Raw genomic sequence first — 21,474 nt, 5'->3', positions numbered from 1 at the left:
CTACCTATTTGTCAATGCAGCTGGATTAAAGGTACACACAGCAATTGAAGAAAAAGAAACTATGAATTTGAAAGAGTGGGTGTGGGTACATGGGGGGCACGGTTGGAAGGAAAAAAGGAAATGGAGAAATAATGTAATTATATTACAATCTCAAACAACAATTATTGGAAAAAAGGAATAAACCAATGCTCAACCAGTTTTTTTTTTTTTTGCAAGAATGCCAAGTCCATTAATTAATAAAAGAATAGTTTTTTCAATAAGTGGTGTTTAGACAGGTGGATAGCTATATTAGAAAGACTCACCCTGGCCTCAACGTCACATCATATATATATAAAAGTATAAGTCAAGTAAGCAAACTCTACACACAACTGCTAAAGCTAGAAATACCTTAGAAGAGAACATACGTGTGATTTTTTGTAACACATAAATTCAGCTTTGTCAAAACTTCAATCTTTTTGAGTCCATAGTGTTATCAAGAATGACAAATCAGCCGGGCGGTGGTGGCGTACGCCTTTAATCCCAGCACTAGGGAGGCAGAGGCAGGCAGATCTCTGTGAGTTCGAGGCCAGCCTGGTCTACAAAGTGAGTTCCAGGAAAGGCGCAAAGCTACACAAAGAAACCATGTCTCAAAAAAAAAAAAAAATGACAAATCAACTCAGAGTAAAGGAAGAACTATGTGCAAATTAAATTAAATATCCAATAAGGTCCACATAGCTGAAATGTAGAAATCTGTATATCTTTTTAAACAGATTTGTTTTACTTTTAATTGTGAGTGCGTGCCTGTGTCTAGGTATGTGTACCTGAGTACAGCTACCTGAGGAGGTCAGAGGCATCAGACCCCGGCAGCAGTTTCAGTGCCGGGAACCGAACTCAGGCAAGCTTAGAGAGCAGTACATGCTCCTAACAGCTGAACTATCTCTCAAACCCCGCACTTATATATTTTTAAACCCATAATTAATCAGTATTAGGACAAATGAGCGAGTTGTAGTGCTTCCATTCTAAAGACCAATCTGCCAGGCAAGATATGCCCACTGGTGCCACAGTGACTTGACCATCATGAGGCCAGCCAACTACTCTCTAAGACTGGAGAATCACTGACACGAGAGAATTCGTGCCTCATAGTATAATTCTGGAGAGAGAAAAACTAGAAACAAAAACATGGCCAGGGAGGTCTTAGGCCCCAAGGAGAATTATTATTTGTTACTATTACTATTATTGGTTAAGAACATGGTCTCAAACTGCCTTTCAAGTTTATACTCAAAGATAAATGCTCTCAGTCTTGATTAGAAAAGCTTCTCTAACCAAGTGAACTGTGGAAAAGGCAGAAACCTGTGGCTGCTCAAGGTACTGAGAATAAGTGATGGTTCCGTGTTCAGTCCTGAACAGGACTTTTGTACAAACTCCCTCTGAAGCTCAGACAACATTGTCAAAGAGAGTGTGGGAAGAATGTGAGAGCCAAATGATAAAGGGGAGGATTTTGAAATGGTGTCTTCTTGGTGTGCCATAGCTACTACAGTAATAAACTCACGGTAACTACAGTTGCTTACACTGGTCCTGCACAAGACAGGGTCTGTCAACACTCAGTCATTGATGGGAGAGAAACTCATGGATTCTGGTGGCTGATAAGGGGAGTCATTGTCTTTAGTCATGTACCCACCACTTAGCCAACCAAGTTCCAGCAGTCATATGGATAGCCATGCTTAACAAAGCAAGATGTCATGAATATGGGAGCAAGACTAGTAGGTAAGAACAGGGGATTGACTAGGGAAAGGGAGATATAAGAAAAGTTTACGTTGACAGTAGTAGTCAGAATGTATTAGATATTCTTATGAAATTGTCAAAGAATTAATTTAATTTAGAAATCTATAGTACTCAACTAGTAGTTGGGGGGTGGAGAGGGAAGCTTCTGGGGAAAAGATGACAACTTTTTCTTTTGCATTTTGCTTCCTTGTAATATAGTATTTTTATTATTTAATAAATATTTTTATTTCCTTAAGAATTTCATGCAATGTAGTTGAATCATATCCCACCCCAATTAAATCTTCCCAGATCCACTCTATCTTCCCAACTCCCCAAACTTCATGTCTTCCTTTTTTTGTTAAATGACCCATTGACTCCCATTTGTAATACCCTTATACTCCCTGGGAGTGGGGCCATTTGCTGGAGCATGGCTGACCAACCAGGAGCCACACCCTCAAAGAAAACTGACTCTTCCTCCGCTTGAAGCCCTCACAGCTATTTAGCAGAATAATAGTAGGTGTGTTCACTCCTGGCTCCTGTGAGCACACTTAACCATGAATACTTGGCCAGCTTTCGAATAGCAGGTGAGTGTTTCCTCCTATAAATCGAGGCCTCAGTCCGCTATTCCACCCATGGTCATTACTGTCTTTCATAGAGTTGATAGCTGGGTGAGACTGCTGATGACTGTTTTCCTCTAGCAGCCTGCATAGCACCTTCCAGAACTGTCAGCAGGTAGGTGCTTCCTGATCAGTTCCAATTTGATTTCCCCATAACCAACATGTGGGTGTCTTCAGCAATCAAGTCTTATAATCAAGTTCTTGGGGGCAACTAAGAGCAAAGATAGTAACCTGAACCGTCTAGGGTGTCCTTGGGACACCTCTGGTCACCAGCTCAAGAGGAGAAATCCCACACCGGCCCCTAGGATGTGTGTTTGGCAACCTCTGGCTTCTAGGATGAGTAATATCCCCTATGCAAGGTTTTCCCTGCCCACCAATGGTCCTGTTCTAGTTTTCTTGGTTCTACAGATGCTCCAAATTAAACACATAAATCTATATATTCAACTTTAATATTCACATGTGACTGAGAACATGTAACAATTTGACTTTCCTTTCTCAATTCTTTATTTTTGAGAATTTTATACACTATATTTCGATCATACCCTTTCCCTTCCCCCATTTCCTCTCAGATCCACCCCCTACTTCTCTACCCACCCAACTTTGTGTTATTTCTGTCTCTTAAAAACAAAACAAAATCATGCATATACATTCACAATTAGGGTCCATTTTGTGTGGGTCAACTACTCCTGAGCATAGCGTCTGCCCTGAAGTGTGATTGACATATCCAGCATCACTCCATTGCAGAAAACTGATTCTCCCACTTCCAGCATCTACTAACTGCAAATGGCTTCTTGGCTAGGGCTTGGACTTTGTGCCCATTTCTCCTTCTCCATGCTGGGATTGTCTGGCTTGAGCACGCTGTCATATTCTTGAAAGTTTATCTGCGCATCAGCTTGTTGTATATAGAAAACAGTTTCCTTGGAGGTGTCTACCACCTCTGGCTCTTAAAATGTTCCCTAGATCTTCCACATAGTCCTGAGATGTGAGGGGAAGAGTGTGATAAAGATATCCCATTTAGGACTAAGTGCTCCAAAGTCTCTCACTCTCTGCACATTGTCCAGTTGTGGGTCTCCATATTAATTACCATCTACTGCAAGAAGAGGCTTTTCTGATGAAGGATGAAAAATGCATTGATCTGTAAGTGTAGCAATACGCCATTAGGAGTCATTTTATTGCTATGTTCACTTAGAAGAATGATAGCAGTAGGTTTTTCTCAAGGGCCCATAACCTATCAGACCTCAGGTGCTTGACCTCATTAACAGTGCTGAGTACAGATTCTATCTCATGGAGTGGGCCTGTAATACAATGTAAAAAGTGTATGGTTATTCTGATTGAGAACATCTTACAGGCAGGTCACGGTTGTCACTTACAGTGTTCAAAGATGGGTGAGATTGATAGTTACTTTTAACAGAAACCTATGACTATAGAAGCTTAGTAAATATAGCCATATATAAAGAGTTTAAGTGAAGATACCATATGATGAGGGAAGCAGTACCCCAACTAGACATCATATACCACCAAATAAAACCATCAGTGCCAGGATAGGGTTATGTATTTTTGAGTTATTGGTCAAAGGGTCCTCCAAACACTACAGGCTATTGCCAATGCTAGTTACTGCTCTCCACCACCTGAAGGTAAGAACCTATTTCTGAAAACACCATATACTAGGGCATAGAACTTCAAGAAATCAAGCTGGTTCTCAACAGGAAGCTTTGGTAATGCAGGAAGGTGCTATACATCCGACAAGAGGAGAGAAGTAATCATTAGTCTCACGTTTGTCTTTCTTGAGCTATAGTATCTCAAGTAGTGTAATGCTTTACAATTACTTCCATTTATCTACAAATGTAATGTGCCTTTAGAGATGAAGAAAATTCTATTGAGTGTAGATGCTGCATTTTTACCATCTATTCATCAGCTGATGGATGTCTAGACTGTTTCCATGTCCTAGTTATTGTGCATAGAGCAGTTATGAACATGGATGAGAATGTCCCTACCACAGAAGTAAATAGAGTCCTTTGGCATATGCATAGGAGTGGGATACTTGTGTCATATGGTAGGTCTATTTCTAGTTTTCTGAGGAATCATTTCTTTTGGTTTTATCCCCCACTGATACCCTGATGGTGCTCTGAAGATGTTTAAATCAATGAGTAAAAGTGACAAAGGGGGCTTTGATATTTCATATGTGAACCAATATTCTACCAATTGTCTTTGGTTGTTTGGTAACTCAGAAAAAGACCAGATTCTGTGACTTCATGAGATATTCCCTGGAGACCCAGGAAGCACATAGCAAGTGACACCTGAAAAGAGCCACATTGTTTTCAGTATGTGGCTCCAAAGGATAGGAGCTGTGCAGATCAATTGGCATGTAGCTGACCTGTGCTCATTGAAAGTATATTAGTGTAGTGTTTTCCGCTGACATGGGACAGGCTGTCCCTGGCCTCTGTCTCATTTTCCTAGCTGTCCACAATAGCCAGGATGTGGAAACAGTGTTCCATCATCCATTGCCTTCATAATTTCTATATTGAAGTACAGAAATGCCACCAAATCCAAGCCTTACTTGCTGCATGAGAATGTCAGTCAATTCCCAGGCTCTGTGTATCAGTGTCAACAGCTATTATAGTGATATATTGTGTCCCCTAATAAACTTGCCTGGGGATCTGAGGACAGAGCCGACCACTAGATTAGACATAGTGGCCAGACAGTGATAGCACACACCCTTAATCTATCCAGATCTCTGTGAGTTCAAGGCTACACCAGAAAGAGAGCCAGATACTGGTGGCACACACCTTTAATCCCAGTACTGGGAAGCACACAAGCCTTTAATCCCAGGAGGTAACATAGCTGGGCGGAGAAAGGTATATAAGGCGCGAGGAAACAGGAACTAAAGCAGTTCAGCTGAGATCCTTTCTGGTGAGGACTCTGAGGCTTTCAGTCTGAGGAAACAGGATTGCCTGAGGAGTTGTTGAGGTGCGGTTGGCTGTGACTTGCTCTGCTTCTCTGGTCTTTCAGCTTTCACCCCAATATCTGGTTCTGGGTTTCTTATTAAAAGACCATCTAGATTCGAACAACAAGCTATGAAATGCTACCTCTCATTTTATCTCTCCTTCTGCTACCCAAACTACTTCATTCACTCCCGCCTCCAAACCATTGCAACAGTTCTCACATGCAAACTCCATCCTATGCTTCCCACTAGACACATCACCGGTCCCCAACACTCCTCCCCAAATCCTTCCTCGCACACTTGGAGGTACAGTACCAGATAGATTTTCCTGTTAGACCCTGTCAATCACCATTGGGCCAATAAAGCCAAAACCACCATCCCTAGACCTAAAACGACTAGGAATTTGTATCATGGTTGCTAGCTCATGTTTTAACACAACAGTGGATTTTCATTTTTTAGTAAAATAAGTACAGGAAAAAAAAATAGCATTAGATTGTGGCCTGAGGCCCTGCTTAATTGACGAAGAAGAGATTAGTGGATGGCACGGGCATGTCAGAGAAATCTTACCTCCAGAGTACACAGCTTACTTCCTTTCCTAAACTGAACAGGAAAACGAACAGCTACTTCTAACGACTAGCCAGAATCCAGCTAGTCATTCCTTTGCATAACTCAGAAAAATACACCATAGAGCCTGAGAAGCAACGAGAGGACAGCCGCCCAGACTCCTCCTCAGACGCTGACTTCATCTCCTTAAATGCACCAAAAGACAAGCTCCTTTTCTTTGTCCTCGGAAAAATCTGCCATCCTTACTCAGAATTCATCTTTGTCAGAAGACATCCTGAGGAATCTTCCAGGAGCGGGCAGGAGGTCAGGGGAAGGTCTACAGGTGCTGTCTGGAGGCTTGTTGCAGCAACAGCAGCCCAATGTGTCTTTGACCTTCAGGAAGGTTCCTTTCACCTTGGAACTTGGACCTTCAGTCTAACCAGAAACTCTGATGGACACAGAGCGTCCTCCTGGCATGGCCCTTCCCACACTAGGCTGCTTCTTCCAGGGGTCTGAGCTCTGCTGTCACCTGACTTCCTGCCCCCACTGAATATTCATTAAGGCAACTTCCAGGCATCACCAGGCCTTAAGACCCCACAGGCCTGAAGCTCCACAGTAGTGCTTGGCCCCAAGTCTCTCAAGGACTCATCCTGGAAGAAAAGCCATTCAAACACACCAAATCTCGGTGCAAGTCAGAAACTTAGCAAGTGTGTGATTGACTCCTAAAGGGTGGAATCCAGATCACGGTGCAAAGGAAGATGACCTCAGCTGACAATTTTATAAGAACAGAGCAGATTAAATTTCACAATGAGGAAGTTTTTAATCTTGCATCTTAGGGTAAGAAGAAATTTCTAGTTTGACAATACTGTTTCTGATACCTCTGCACTACCCACTAATCTTCCCCATTTAATAATTACAATGGAGCCTTGGGGCTATATCTGGGCATAGTTTAATAATACAGTTTTGTTTTCTTATTTGTATACATAAGTACTTTATAATCTTTTTACCTTATCTTCATGGCAAAAAAAAAAATGCAATTTTAGGGAAGGACTTCACAGAACCTTACCCCTTATGCTAAAGTATTGGCTTCTGATGGATCCTGGGAAAAGGTTGGAATCATTGTCTTTAGTTGTGTACACAGTGTTGAGCCCACAGAGCTCCAACAGATAGCTCCAAATCCATGGTGACACAGACATCCTTGGTTAAACTCGGTGCGTTACTAAACAAAATGAGAATGAGATTTGTAGAAAAGGAGGCGCATAGTCGGGGATGAGAACAAGATGTGAGAGGGTGGGGGGAGAGTGGTCAGTAGGCATCATATACATGTGCAAAATTATTACAGAACACATTTAACTAATTCACAAACATGCAGTTATCCAGTGAGAGACGTCCTATTAGTTCCTTGTGTTCTGTGATGTGACAAAATGCCTGTTGTGGCAAAAGTGATTTAAGGAAGAAAATGTTCCTTCTGGCTCAGCGTTCAGGGTCACAGTCCAATGTATAAAGGAAGGCAGGAGACAGGAGCTTGAGTCGGCTGGTCACGTCACACCCACAGTCAGGAAAGAGGGAGGTGAATGCTCTGCTCAGCCTCCACTTCTCTCACCTCTGTTCGGTTCCAGCCCATGAAATGGTGCTGCCTACGCTTAGGATGGGTTTTCTTACCTCAGCTACACTAACCTAGACAAACCCTCAACAGACATGCCCAAAGATTTATTTCCGCAGCAAGTCTAAATCCCACCCAGTCGACCATCAAGATCTTTACGGTAAATCAATGTTAGCTGGAGAAGAATGGGTTGACGTGATCAGCTGATGATGCTGGTGTCATGCAAACCCTGCCAGTAGGGAGGGATTTGCACCATGGGGATGACCAAATGAAGAGGTGAACGATGAGCAAAAGAGGAGGGGATATTTGTTAAGCAGCACACTGTTGCCTTAGAGATAAGAAAACCCGGTGAGCGTGGGTCCTCGTCTATTGATCCATGGAGCGGAGACCACCCTCTAAGGTCTAGACCTGGCACGAATTAGGTTTCTACTTTAATTGACAGGCTATGATGTGAGGCGACACTACCACATTTCCTCACAATGCCCACCCCACTCCCCTCTTTCTGTGCAGCTACTGGCCACGGATGAGTGGCTGGATACAATGCAGTGGGAAAGAAAACACATTATGCTCCAGGCACCCTGGACCGGCATGACTAAGTCCTCGTTAGCAAATTGAAAACAGCGATTTATACAAATTCTAGGAAGTTACCTCACCAGCAAGGCATACAGCCCCTCTGCCCTGGACTCCTCTTTCATCCTGCTGTCAGTGGACATGCAGATATGACGGCAGGAGCCCTGGGAGCTACCTTGGGCCAGGAAAAGGAAGGTACTTGCACCAGCACTGGAAGGAACTTGAGAAGCTGATGACTTCACAGACATGCTGCTTCTGCCTCAGAGCCCTTTTGGATATGGGAGAAATGTCTACATTGTGTTTAAGCTCGGCTGGTTTAGAGTCTGGTTCTCCTACATGCTACCAAACCCCATTTGCAACAGTATCTGGGCTTTGCCTCCAGCACTCTGCATTAGTTACAACGCCACACAATATCCACTATCATGACTGAGTCTCACAACATCTTTGAGAAATTCACATACTGAATCCTGGGCCAGCTCACACAAAAGCTATAAGACCCAAAGCTAGAGTAAGAACAGGGAGATTTGTCCCGACCAGAATTTCTTCCAACACTATGTGCTCCATGTTGCCATTTCAAAGCCTTAAGTGAGTAACATGGGCCTTTCATCTAGTGTTTCCTCAACCCCGAAACAACCACTCAGGTCATCCTTCACCTCAAGCATTGTCTGGATCCTCTGGCTGTATCTTTAGGTTTACTTAGCTGGGAGCTCTTTACCACATTGGATAAAGCAATCTCTCTCTCCCCCTCCGCCTCATCCTCCCTAAATCATAGTTTAGAGGCATGCCTTATGCTTTTGCTGACTGTTAGAATGTGAAATTGCCAACTGTGACCCTTGCCACCTTTCAGTAGCAACTTCCCTACTGGGTCATGGAGACCACTGGGGTCTGCTGCTTCCTGGGGTCTGGTGCCAGGATTGAACATCAGGTCCCCAGCAATGTTTCCGTTGAAGCTGTTCGCTGGAGCAACACCAGGTCATCCACATAGTAGCACACCCCACACAGTACAAGAGGAGGCCAGTCCTGGTCCCCCCCCTACACACACACACACACACACACACACACACACACACACACACACACACTGCCTCTCAGACGCTACACCACACACAGCTCTCTACAGCATCACCATGGCCAAGCCTGACCAAAAAAAAACAAAAAAACAAAAAACAAACAAAAAAAAAACCAAACAAAAATATGCAGATTAAGAGATAATAAATTCTGGAAGCATCTTTGTTAATAGGAGAGCCTTCCTCAAACAAGATGAATACAAGACAGCCTGACCAGAAGCAAAACCAAACCAAGGAGGTCTAAGCTGAGGAGTGATGGGCCCATGAGCAACCCAGTGGTGAAGTCACCCTGGGTCACCAAAGACCATGCTCTCAGTGCCAGGGAGCCCCCTGGCTGTGCCTTTAAAAGCTGGAATGAATTAGCAACGCATGCAAGGGCTAGAAATCAATCCTCCTAATGGGCTCCACATTGTTTCTTTCCTTGTTAGCATTCTTTACCAGTCTATGGCTTCTGTGTTCTAAGAAAGATGTCAAGACCTGGAGATGGTCCAGAGAAAAGCAATAAAAGTGATAAAAGGGCAGAGAATGGGGGGCTGAGAAAATGTGAGTAGAGAATTAGAGACTGGAGAAGACAGGGTCACAAGGGACCTAACCATGACTTTTGCCTGAACTAAAGGTCAGAAGTGTCCAGAATCTGGAAGACTCACCCCACATGCCGGCTGCATCCAATGAATCTAAAGGGTAGGTATTTTGAAACAGTGCCTCTTGGAGCTTATTTTTTCATTTCTATCCAGCTGGTGGTGTGTTAACCCAGCCAGAGTTTAAATCAAACAGACATTTGCCTCTGGAAATAGCAGCCTTACTGTGGTTTTAGATTTCACTGGGACTAACACTGAGATGCACAGGGTCTAAAATTTTGGATAAAGGGAGTTTAAAGGGACACTTGAATCCCAAAATGGTTAGAGAATAGGCTCAGAGGGGCACACAGGGGAAAGAAGGGGCCAAAATTAGACACTGGGTGTTTTATAGTTATTAGCTCCTAACCCAAGCATTCATGGAGGACCACAATGGGAAAGGAGGCATGGTTCTTGCTATTAGCTTGATCTAGAATGTCCCCCCAGAGTGGTATTAGTGGGATGGGATGGTATTTTTGACAAGTAGGGCACTTGGGGGTCTTTAGGTCATTGATACACCCTTGAGGGTTTGTACACTCCTGGCTTCCTCATTTTCACTTTGCTTTCTGGCCACGAGGCAAACAGTGTTCCCTCACTATCTGTGCCTGCTGTGATGTGCTGCTTCCAGACAGGTCTAAAGCAACAGGAACAACTAACTAACCAGAGGAGGGAACCTCTGAAACCATGAGCCCAGATAAGCTGTTTGATTTACATGTTGATTATCTCAAAGAATTTGTTTGGTAAGATGAGTGGCGCGTGGCCCATCCAGTGCATCACAGGTGAGTTGAACAGTGTGGAATTGTCAGGTTGCAGTCAGGCATGGTACCAAGGACATAAGCATAAGGATCATGAGTTACAAGGGCAAGGAGTCTCTTGTTCAGTACAGTCAGATATTTGCCTCTCAACCCAAGTGATCTGCGGTTGAGTTCCGTGCCCTGAGTTGCATAGTCAGCATAGGAAGTGAGATGCTAACCCTAGAACAGTATGCCATAGCAATACAACTAGGAGAAAAACTGAGGTCATCCTCAAAACCCCAGATGTTGTCCATTGAAAGTACCACTCGCTCTTAGCTGCACAAGAGGGGACCGAAGTCATAGTAATCACTCAGTGAGCACTTCCACGTGGCCAGCCGCATGGAGACTGTGTTAATGCTTCTGGGAAACCAAGTCATATGACTGCAGGCAATAGAGACTCCCCAAGAAGAAGCATCTGTGGGTAGTTATGTACACTCATTTTGAGGTATCTCAGAGAGTCCACATCTTCTCTTCAATTCTGATTTCCACCCGTGACCCAGAGAGGCCAAATGGCTTGGTCATAGCAGAGCAACCGTATTTTCAAATAGTGTTCCTTTGATTCCAAGTCTAGAGACTGCTGCATTAGCCAGCGTACAAAGCACCAGATGGCAGGAATCCAGTCAGGGAGCTAGACATGAGCTAAGGGAGGAAGGCTTCTAAATGAAAAGCAAGGAGCTCTGGAGAAAGTAGAAAAGTGGAATGAGAAGAGAAAGCATTACAGTGAGATGGTAAGACTGTAGGTAAGAAAGAGGCAGGATAGGCTCACTTTTGACCACCTTTCTCCATATTCCAAATGCATGAGGGTCAATAAGAGCATCAACATGTGCCTTTAGAATGATAGCTATTATATTAGTCAGGGTTCTCTAAAGGAATAAAGTGTGTGTGTGTGTGTGTATGTGTGTGTGTGTGTGTGTGTGTGTGTGTGAAAATGTGTGCACATACATGTATATTATGTATATATCATGTATATATACACTATATAAGTGTATGCACATACATGCATATTATATATCTATGTATGTAGATTTTATATATTTTATACATATTCCCCCCCACACACACATATATATATATGGAAATCTATTAGAGTGGCTTATAAGCAGTACTTCAGCTCATGTAACAATGTCTGTCTACCAATGGGAAGTCCAAAAATCCAGGAGTTGTTCAACCCATGAGGCTGCATGTCTCAGCTGTTCTTCAGGATATGCCTGAATCCCAAATAAGCAGGCTCTAATCCCACTAAAGGAATGGCCAGTGAGAGCAAGAGGCAAGCAGGCAAAAAAAGGAAAAGCTTCCTTCTTCCACATTTCTTGGGGTCTAGATAACTACCGATGTAGTCAAGCTGACAACCTAGAATAGCCACCACAGCTACGATGGAAACAGGTATGGAAGTGATAAGGCCCTGACCTCCATGCACATGACTTCCGATGTAGTCAAGCTGACAACCTAGAATAGCCACCACAGCTACGATGGAAACAGGTATGGAAGTGATAAGGCCCTGACCTCCATGCACATGACTTCCGATGTAGTCAAGCTGACAACCTAGAATAGCCACCACAGCTACGATGGAAAGAGGTATGGAAGTGATAAGGCCCTGACCTCCATGCACATGACTTACTGTGACTGCTCAAGATATAAGAATCCAGCAATGCAATCGTGGCTATTAAGGCATGTTACCATCACACTAATGAGACACGGGGGAAATGCAGTGTTGACTTTGGAAATGGAGTCAACAAGTTTGGAAACAAGAGACAAGGAGTGAAAGCCATTCCTGCAAAACAGTTCTGGTCTGTTCCTAGAGCAGCTGATGGTGCCTCCTCCCTGGCACCTCTCTCTCATACAGCAGCTCATGGTGCCTGCCTAGCTGTCATCTCCCTCCCACGGGAGTTCTTGCTTTGGACGGACATCATGCCTGCTAGTCAAGGCACGAGTCAGGAATGCAACGCCACTGCCCTTTTGCAGATGATCAAGCCACAACCTTTCTGCTCTTAGGTGTTACATGTGATCTACTTTTATCCAGAAGGAAATCCTGCCATTTGGAAGTTGATTTAGGAACACTGCTCAATTTAGGACCATTACACCATCTCCAGAGTTCCCACAGGAATTAGTTCCCCTACAGGTAACATGTTATAAAAAGAGTAGTCCCTTTCCCCTGAGTCTCCAACTTCCTCTCACCATGTGATTCTCTCTCCCTCCCACATGCACGCTTACCATGAAGATATTCGCAGTTCTGTGTGACACAGCTGGAGAACCCTCATCAGTGACAGAACAGGCAAGGCTACCCCATCTTGGACATTCAGCCTCCAAAACGAAAAACTACGTAAGCTTTTTAAAATCTACATTACCCAGTCTCAGGTGTTTCAGACTGCAACACAGAACCTCGGTGCTTAGGTAAAGAGGAAGGTATTTCCCTGCCCTGAGTGCTTCATTCTTGAGCACACAGTCATAGGCCCTTTTGTGTAAGACTGGAAATACTCATCACCAAGTGCAATGACTTTCTTCCCGGAAACCCAGCTCCTCCAGGAATCTCTTGGGTTCTGGTCAAATAGCTGGCCCAAGCCTGAAAACCATTCAGAGCTCCCCGTGCCCTCACAATGAAGGCCCTGATGCAATCCTGGGGTTTTTCTGCCTTTTGGCTGCAGCACATAATTCCCCTTCAAAACTGTCAGGGAAACCCTGTCGTTTCTACTCTTAGCTTTAAGTTGGAGTTTACTAACCAGCAACCTTTTCTTCTCTTCTTTTCAAGCACTCTCTTCCTCTGAAATGCTAGCCTAGTTACCATCTGTGACATTTTGTCCATGCCTGGGGCAATCAGGGCTCCATCTGGCATGAGATGGGAGCTTGACTACCAGCTGACTGATGGGCCTCCCCTTTTAATTCCTGTTTCAGAATCCGCTTTGGCATCCCACTGCTGGCACCAATGGCTACTGGTCAAGTTTGACAAGAAAAAGACTTGGAGATAGAGAGTGAAGGGGCTTTGAGAGGTCACGGGAGAGTTGTGAGTGTTCTCAGGATGCCTCACTGGGAGCTCAGAGGCTGAGCTGTCCTGAAAGACATGTCCTAGAGCAGTGGTTCTCAGCCTTTAGGTCACCACCCCTTTAGGGGTCAAATGACCTTTTCACAGGGGCCATATATCAGATAGCCTACATACCAGCTATTTATATTACGATTCATAACAGCATAATTACAGTTACAGTTACAGTAGCAACAAAATAATTTTATGGTGGGGGTCACCACAACATGAGGAACTGTATTAAAGGGCCACAGTCTTAGGAAGCTGAGAACCACTATCCTAGACACAGGGTTGCCAGACCCTTGCACCTCTCTACCCAACATTCTCTAGGTGCAGACTGCCACTGGGGAGAACGTAAGACCTGGAGTGGATGAGATACTCCCTTAAGACCCAAGGACAGAACTATTCTTGGAGAGTCACATTCTGGAATGGTCAGTGGGCAGCATCCCTGGACCCTGGGCCATGAGCACCTTGATCTTGAGGAGACATTCAGGTAACAGATCACAGCATCTGCTCCAGCATGTTAGGCAAAGAATTTGTACACGATTACACATCATAAGACAAAATTTCACTTGAAATCAAAGTCAGAGAGATAAGGAAATAACCCAAACCACATTTAGCACCCAAAATTTGCCCCAAACTGTTAGACATCCATTAAGTATAAGTCTCAAACTTGACTCAGGCTTTTAGAGAAAGAAGGGAAACATAATGTTTAGCAAGAGTTAAGGAATTCATAAGTCTCCTCTCTGTCTCTGTCTCTTTGTCTCTCTGTCTCCTCTTCTGTGTTTCTGCATCTGTCTCTCACTCTTTCTCTCCTTCTCCGCCCCTCCCCTCTGCCCTCTCTCACCCCTCCCTCTGGGCCCCATACCCAGTACCAAGCTGAGTGTCTTCCCCCCTGCAGCCTGACAGAATGTGTGGGCTTTGCTTCATGAGGTAGACAACAGCATCACCATCACACATGGTCACCATGAATGTGTGCACTTCTCAGCAGCCTCTCAGAGCTCACCTTGAAGCTTGCTCCAGGCCCAGCTCCCAAGACTAGCAACTACATCAGCTGAAGAACAGTCCACACCTCTATGTTCAAAAAACCAATGGCATAGGAAACACAAAAGACCAACTGCCTACAGACACTTCCCAGGCAACCTCATCTTCTTCCTTCCACCTCACAGAGACAAGTATATGAAAACATTTTCAGAGCACCTGTCTATCTGCGGGGAAGGTTTTAAAAAGTGGGCCCACTAATTGCAATAACCTACTGCAGTTTTGAAACATTTGTTCAACCGTCTTTGAAGACAAAAAGCAAATCGTTTTCCTTTGGTGAAAAAGCTGGTGATAAATTGAGATTTCTCGTGCCCCATAGAAAATGCCTTTTTGTTTTATTTCCAAATCTCTCCCTCTTGACATTCAGGGAGACATATTTATGAAGAAAGCAAAACAGATGATCTGGCCGCATTGCTGAAAGAGGGCTGCATCTGTCTGCAAGCACCGCAAGCCACTTAGCCACAATAAATCTTCCCAGCTCAGAGACATTAGCATGCCAGGATTCTGAGCCTGCTCCCCAAAGAACTCATTCCCATTACTTGCCTTGGATACTCAGCAGGCCCCCAGCATCCCACAAACCCTGTGTTCTGTTTCTGTTCCTCTTGGCCTCACCTGTTTATTGTAGTTCTTCCCTCGGGATGTCAACGTACCCAGAATCCCTTCAAAGTGGGGAGGTCAAGTTCCTTCTCCTCCAGCATTATTCTCCCCCATCTTTTTCAGATCTTCAAGTTCACATACTTCGTTCTCTTTTGAAGGACTCTGGCCTCCCTCAGGAGTGGAAGGATAAATGGTGGGATTTAAAATGCGTTCTGCTCATCTGCCTTCCCTAATGTGGCATTACACGAACATCCCTGGGGACCAGCTGAGACACTGCTATGGTCAGTGTGCACTCTCTGAGAGGCAGCACCAAGGCCTGCTTGCTTATTAAGTCAGCCAAAGTGTCACCCTCCAGCCGACGGTCTTCTAGAGCCAGATGAGGCAGAAAGCAGTGTTAAATGAGACAGCCCAAGGGTCACCAGCAAGCTTTCTAGGGGGAGGAAGTGGGAGGCCAGAAGGAATGAGGGTATTGTCACAAAGTCAAATTCAAGTTGTCTTCATGGAATTCGTCTTTCTAGGCTGTTGAAACAGACAACAATGACTTCCCTTCCAAGACGTTGAAAGGACAAATGAAATGCTGTCTTCTTGGTTTGGTTCCCATTTTAGCAGGCCAGGAGACAACCATTCAAGCACAGGTATTTTATTTGGAGGGTAATCAGTACTCATTGGCTATGGTTGCCAAAATGAAGCACCACAGACTGTGTGGTTTATTCCCAAACTTTACTGTCTCACAGTTCTGGGGGTGCAGATGTCTAAGGTATCAGAGGCATCAGTATGGCTGGTGTCTTCCCATGCCTTTTACCCAGGCTTAGAGATCACTGGCTTACCCCGTGTCTTGACTCATCCTTGAAAGTGGCCAACAGGATGTTCACAGGGAGGAACCTGGAGACTTGGTGGCTCTTTGTGGGGAATGGCGGGTCACTATCAGCACTAATCACAGGTGCCTTAGACAGTATCTGCCTGGGGCATCAGGACAGCACTAGACAGTGCTCCTGAAGGGCCAGGTGTTGCTGGCACATTTTCTCAGTCAGTTCTCCTTGGATTTGTGTTTTGAGGCAGGATAAAGAGACAAGGAGAGTTATGGGGATCTCCATGTGGGTCACCCTGTGAAGTCCCTTTATTGGCTCTTGGACAAGGCAGCAATAAGCTGTTCTTCTTGCCCCTTCCTCTATCTCAGTCAACATGCTCATGGACACCCTCCACCTACCCTAGAGGGACTTCACTTCCCCATCACATGATTGACCACACTGGCAGTTTCATCACCTATGATGATAAATATTGTCAACCTAACCGGATCTAGAATTACCCAGGGACAAATCTCTGGCATATCTATAAGGGGGTTTCTTAAGTAGATTGACTGAGGGGGAAAATCCATCATAACCCCATGATCTGGAGTTGAAGACTAATAAAAAGCCAGAAGTGAGCTGAGCATAAGCATTCATCACCCTCTGTGACCTGCCTGTGGATGCAATGTAGTCCCCTGTCCCTGCTGCCATGGCCTCTCCACCATGATGGGCAGACTTACAACCTGTCAAACTGTAAGCCAAAACAAAGCTTTCCTCTGTTAAGTTGCTTTTGGTCTGGCATTTGATAACAGAAATGAGAAAAATAATCAACACAATTACCAAAACCATTATTATACTTAGCCCTGAAACTCAACCTACCACTCCAGTCAGGAGACAGGGATTTCAGGACAGATCAGAAGATGGTGAGAGGGTGGATAGCTTCAGCACAGGAGGAAACCGTTTCTAAAAAGAACTGTGAGGCAGTGACGTGGGAGCAACTGTAAATGTGTAACAGGGAACCAAGGAAGGGCTAAAGTCCAAATTCAAGACGCCGTGGAAACTGCCTGGGTGATGGAAAAATTCATCCGGGTGCCCAAGCTGGAGCTGACCTACAAAAACTGGGTGAGCACAAGCATCACTCTAGGATGCAGGCAGGCTGACCAGTGAGCACACAAGAGCCAAGAGTGTCTGGGACCCTCACAGGGAGGCTACACAAAGCCTGCTAGGAAATGGGTATGTCTGATCCAGGTCAGTGGGCCTGCCTAGGCTGGGAAGTTGCAATAGTATCTGGCCCTCTGGACACAGGGCTAGGCCACCAATCACCAAATACCCAAACACACACACACACACACACACACACACACACACACACACACACACACACACTCACATTCTGACTAATGCAGGAGCCGGGGGTTGGGGCGGGGGGGGGGGGCATAGTATCAATGTGGTGATAGAGCCAGAAAGAGATGACCCAGCAGTTTCAAGAACTTCCAGGGCCCTATAATGAACATGGAACTCACTATAGAAGGTGGTCATTCACATCCACAGTTAAGTTAATATAAGCCTAAGAACACCATAGTCAGGAAACTGAGAGGATTCAGGTAACAGTATTTTAAAGCTGACCACTCTAACATGCCAGGTTTTCCATCATGAAACTAAGCGAATACTGGAGTTTAGTTGCTGTCTGTCACTTAGAAACATCCATGAGCAGAGACACAAATCAGATCTTTCACATTTCTGGGACAGGGGATTAACACCCTGAAACTCTCTTCCATCTCTCCCCAGGCTGTAGATTGTCTGAGGAGGAGGGGGCAGGGAAAAGAGTCAATCAGTTCAAAGCTCAGTCTTGCCCCCTCTGGTCAGGTGGTCAGCCATGCTTTTGAGACATGTGACATCTGTGAGTCCCTTGTTGTCACCCTCCTCCTCCTTTTCTCGTTCAGTAGCTGTCTGGCTTTGGGTAGTCCATGAAATCTAAATTCAAGTTTATTTCTGCTGGTGTCACCCTTGTTGATATCCCTCCAGGGGTATCCAGGCTGTAAAGGGAAATCCACTGAGAACAAACAGATCAATAATCCTGTGTCCATGCTAACCTGGCAATAACAGACACGCACAGATTCCTTTTCCAAAACAGGGTACAAGAGTGTCATTACAATATAGGATATGAAATTACCACCATCTGTCCCTTCTGCCCCCTGCTAAAGCCATAGAGCCCCACAGTCCAAGTATAGTCAGTCTATGGTGAAGGGGGTGTGATATCATAGTCAATGTCTCTTCAAGGAGGGCTTGACTTAACACAAGTTCTTCAATGGCTCTACCAAATGTAGAAGTCTATGGTCTGTGCATGGAGTTGAAGAGAAAAAACTAGAAATCTGAGTTTTCTCTAACATCACCTCTCTCTATTCCAGTTCCTATATGTCTCTCTGTCTCTGTCTCTCTCTTTTCTGCACCACTTCCTCCATGTTTCAAATAAACCAGGAATGGAATTCTGAGCTGGGAGTTTGGGTATCTGATTTCTCTAGGCCATATTCAAGAGACTCCCGAGCCAGGTCTTTATTTGAAATGCAGATCAGGCTCCAAGAGCTGGGTGGCTGGAGCCCAAAGAAACATAAAACTGGAGAATGACATAAAACACAGAGGACAGGCTGTGGGGTGGTTCTGATTTGCAAATCCAAGTACCTGGGGTATTTGGTTAGGTTTAGTATGGCTTAGGGTTTTTGTTTTTGTTTTTTCCTTTTCCCTCACAGTTACAAGATGGTTACAAGAGACTCATGTACTGGAGTACATGTTGCTCAAAAAAGACAGGAAAATAAAACCTTTCGTTGTCATTTGTTTAGAAGAAGATCTCTTCCCAGAATCTCACTGAGTTTTCATGACATCAGCTATTGCTGGGAAGGATCACATTCAGCCCTATCTCTGGACAAGAATGTGGCACCATTGTCACAACTGGAGTGACGGTGACTCATGACCGGACTTTGGCACAATGACTCATGTGTGTCTATTAGTAAAAATGATTGGCTGATAAGAGGCAGTAAACAGAGTGCAATACTCAGCAAACTTCTTTCTCTCGTCTCTAGGCTATCATCGTGTTAGGAGAAAATTCAGTATGGGAAGCAAAGGTCACATTCCAAGTGCAAAGCAACTAACTGCATGAAAAACTAGTGTTGGAAAAGAAGCATTCCTAAGTGCCCCACTGGAGGACCTAACAGGTCACAAAGAGCAGCCCAAAGAAGGGTTATTCCCTGAGAGCCTTTATCAATACCCTAAAAAAGTCATTATCAAATCTCTGGTAACTTCCAGTGATTGCCAGTGAGACAGAGAAGTGGAAAAGAACAGTCTACACAGGAGCTCCTGAGGCACCTCTGGTATTTTGACTACTCATAATTCCTCTATTTATTAATGCATACATCACAAATGCTTATAATATCAGTGCATTGTGTTGAAGTGCTAGACAAGACAGAGGAGGTTGTTTTGAGGTGAGTGTACGTGTGTATGGGGGTGTACATGTATGGAGGTGTGGAGGCCAGAAGTCAAGCTAGGCTGTTATTCCGCACACTATCCATCTTGTTTGTTGAGGCTGGGTTTCTCACTGACCTGTAACTCGAAAACTAGGCTATGTGGGCCAGCTAGTAAGTGTGAGAGATCCACTTGTGTCACTAGCCTGTGGCTTGCAAACTAGGCTGTGTGAGCCAGCTAGTAAGTGTGAGAGATCCACCTGTGTCTACCTCCCCAGCACCGGAATAGTAAGTGAAAGCCATTGCAGCCAGCTTTCACCCAGGTTCTGAGGCTACAATTCAGATCCTTATAGTTGCACAGCTAACACTACCAACTGAGTCAACCCTGAGGCCCCAGAAGCATTGTTTTTAAAGATCTTTTCAAAACATTGACTTTTGTTTCCCTTTCACACCCATTTTCAAGTTGATCTGAGACCCTCAAAGTCTATAATGTCAATCAATAAAAAAATACAGAGAATGAAAAGTAAAGAAACAACAGCAATTAGTTGGTGGAAAAAACACCAGAGTTGGCATCATTACCTTCAAAGGAAGAAACAACACAGCCTTGGAACAGGGTTGTGCAGGCTTCTACTGCATGGCCAACATCCAGTAAGCTGTCTCTACATACCCAAGTGTGGAACTAGGTAGCGAGAACTTGCATATTGGGGGAATTATTAAGGCAACTCCACGTAGTTAAAAAGGTCTATTTGGGGATAACTTACAGTCAGTAAAGGGGTTGGTTGGTTACAGGATTCAGAAGTGAGGTGCAGTCCAGCTGGGTTCTCTGGAGAACTTCACTCGGTCTACCATCCAACATCCAGGATCACCAGGAACCAAGAGAGCCGGCACATCTGGATCTTGGGTCTTAAGGGCTCCCATCTTGGCCCAACCTCAGGGGCAGGTCATAGGTAGGCATGGCAGTCACCGGAAGCCTCATTAGGCGTACTAGTTCTAGGTCAAAGCTGGATCAGCTACCCACTACATCCCCCCCTTTTGTCTAAATAAAGTTCTAACCTAATACAAAACTGTATACAATAGAAATGATTATCAAATATTGTCCAGGAGGATTAAGGGATAATGGCCTAGACAAGATGGAACTACAACCAACACGAACAATATCAAACAAGAGACACACAGTGAAATACTAAAATCCAGAGAAGTCTGGAGCATAGGTAAATGGCATGTTGCAAAGATTATTCCAAAAGGTGTCCTATCCTATAGAACCTAAATCTAATATGTAATATGTTCTAGCTAAGATACAAGAAGATTGTAACTATAACTGTTAGTCTTCAATCCCATCAAAGACCTGAGAAGGAATATAATAATACCCGAGAAACAGGAGAAGGATGCAAACAACTTTCGGGAGTCTTGAGAGAGTAGACGGAGAGAGCTGGCAGCCTGGACAGTCACCTAAGATTTCTCAGCATCATTGGTGCATTCAAATTGGCTACAGACCTTGAGTATCTGTCAGACCATTTTACTGTCAGCAGTCTAGGCAAGGGCAGTTCTTTGCCCAGTAGGCCATTTTATGCCAAGGTGAAGACAAACTTCCAAATGGAAATATCTCAGAAGCCCAGCATTCTCTCGGGATCATATCGGTGCTGCCAGGAGCAATCGTATCTCATGTCAACAAAATCCCAAGTTATCAAAACATTTAAATGCCATATTCTCTAGGTCTATGAAGTGTTTGAAGATTACCTATCCATCTGACATATGTTTCTGTAAGTCTGCACAACCTAACTAACATAACTATAGAGATGACAAGCATAGGTGACTATGAATCTGTAAGTCTTATCTACCCATATAACCTAAGGACTTAAACTTCACATAAACAGGGTAAACAGTCTGTAAGCAAATGTACAGTAAAAGGACAATGGCTTCAAAATTGTGACAATACACAATAAAGCTAAAGCAGAGGTAGGAATGTATAGTATAATATGCAATATGACAATAATCATAAATATGTATCAATATACCAAATATCCTAAAGATAAAGAGGCAGAACATGCATACAATATGACAAGTATAATTTTACATTTGTATCAATATACAAAC

General features: G+C 44.3%; 1 long non-coding RNA gene across 1 annotated transcript in view; it reads right to left on the bottom strand.

Annotated features, from left to right (window-relative positions):
- LOC121829489 (uncharacterized) overlaps positions 1–17,206 on the bottom strand; it is a 92,904-nt gene extending 75,698 nt beyond the window's left edge. Inside the window, exons 1-2 of the long non-coding RNA XR_006072371.2 lie at positions 16,805–17,206; positions 15,156–15,311 (exon numbers count right to left, since the gene is read on the bottom strand). This is a non-coding gene — a long non-coding RNA (uncharacterized LOC121829489). The remainder of the gene's footprint in view (positions 1–15,155; positions 15,312–16,804) is intronic.
- Between the last annotated feature and the right edge of the window lie 4,268 nt (positions 17,207–21,474).

Source organism: Peromyscus maniculatus, chromosome 1, assembly GCF_049852395.1.
Source record: "Peromyscus maniculatus bairdii isolate BWxNUB_F1_BW_parent chromosome 1, HU_Pman_BW_mat_3.1, whole genome shotgun sequence".
Lineage (NCBI taxonomy): Eukaryota > Metazoa > Chordata > Mammalia > Rodentia > Cricetidae > Peromyscus > Peromyscus maniculatus.
Note: the sequence above shows the minus strand (reverse complement) of the source record. Positions and strands in the feature narration are given on the sequence as shown.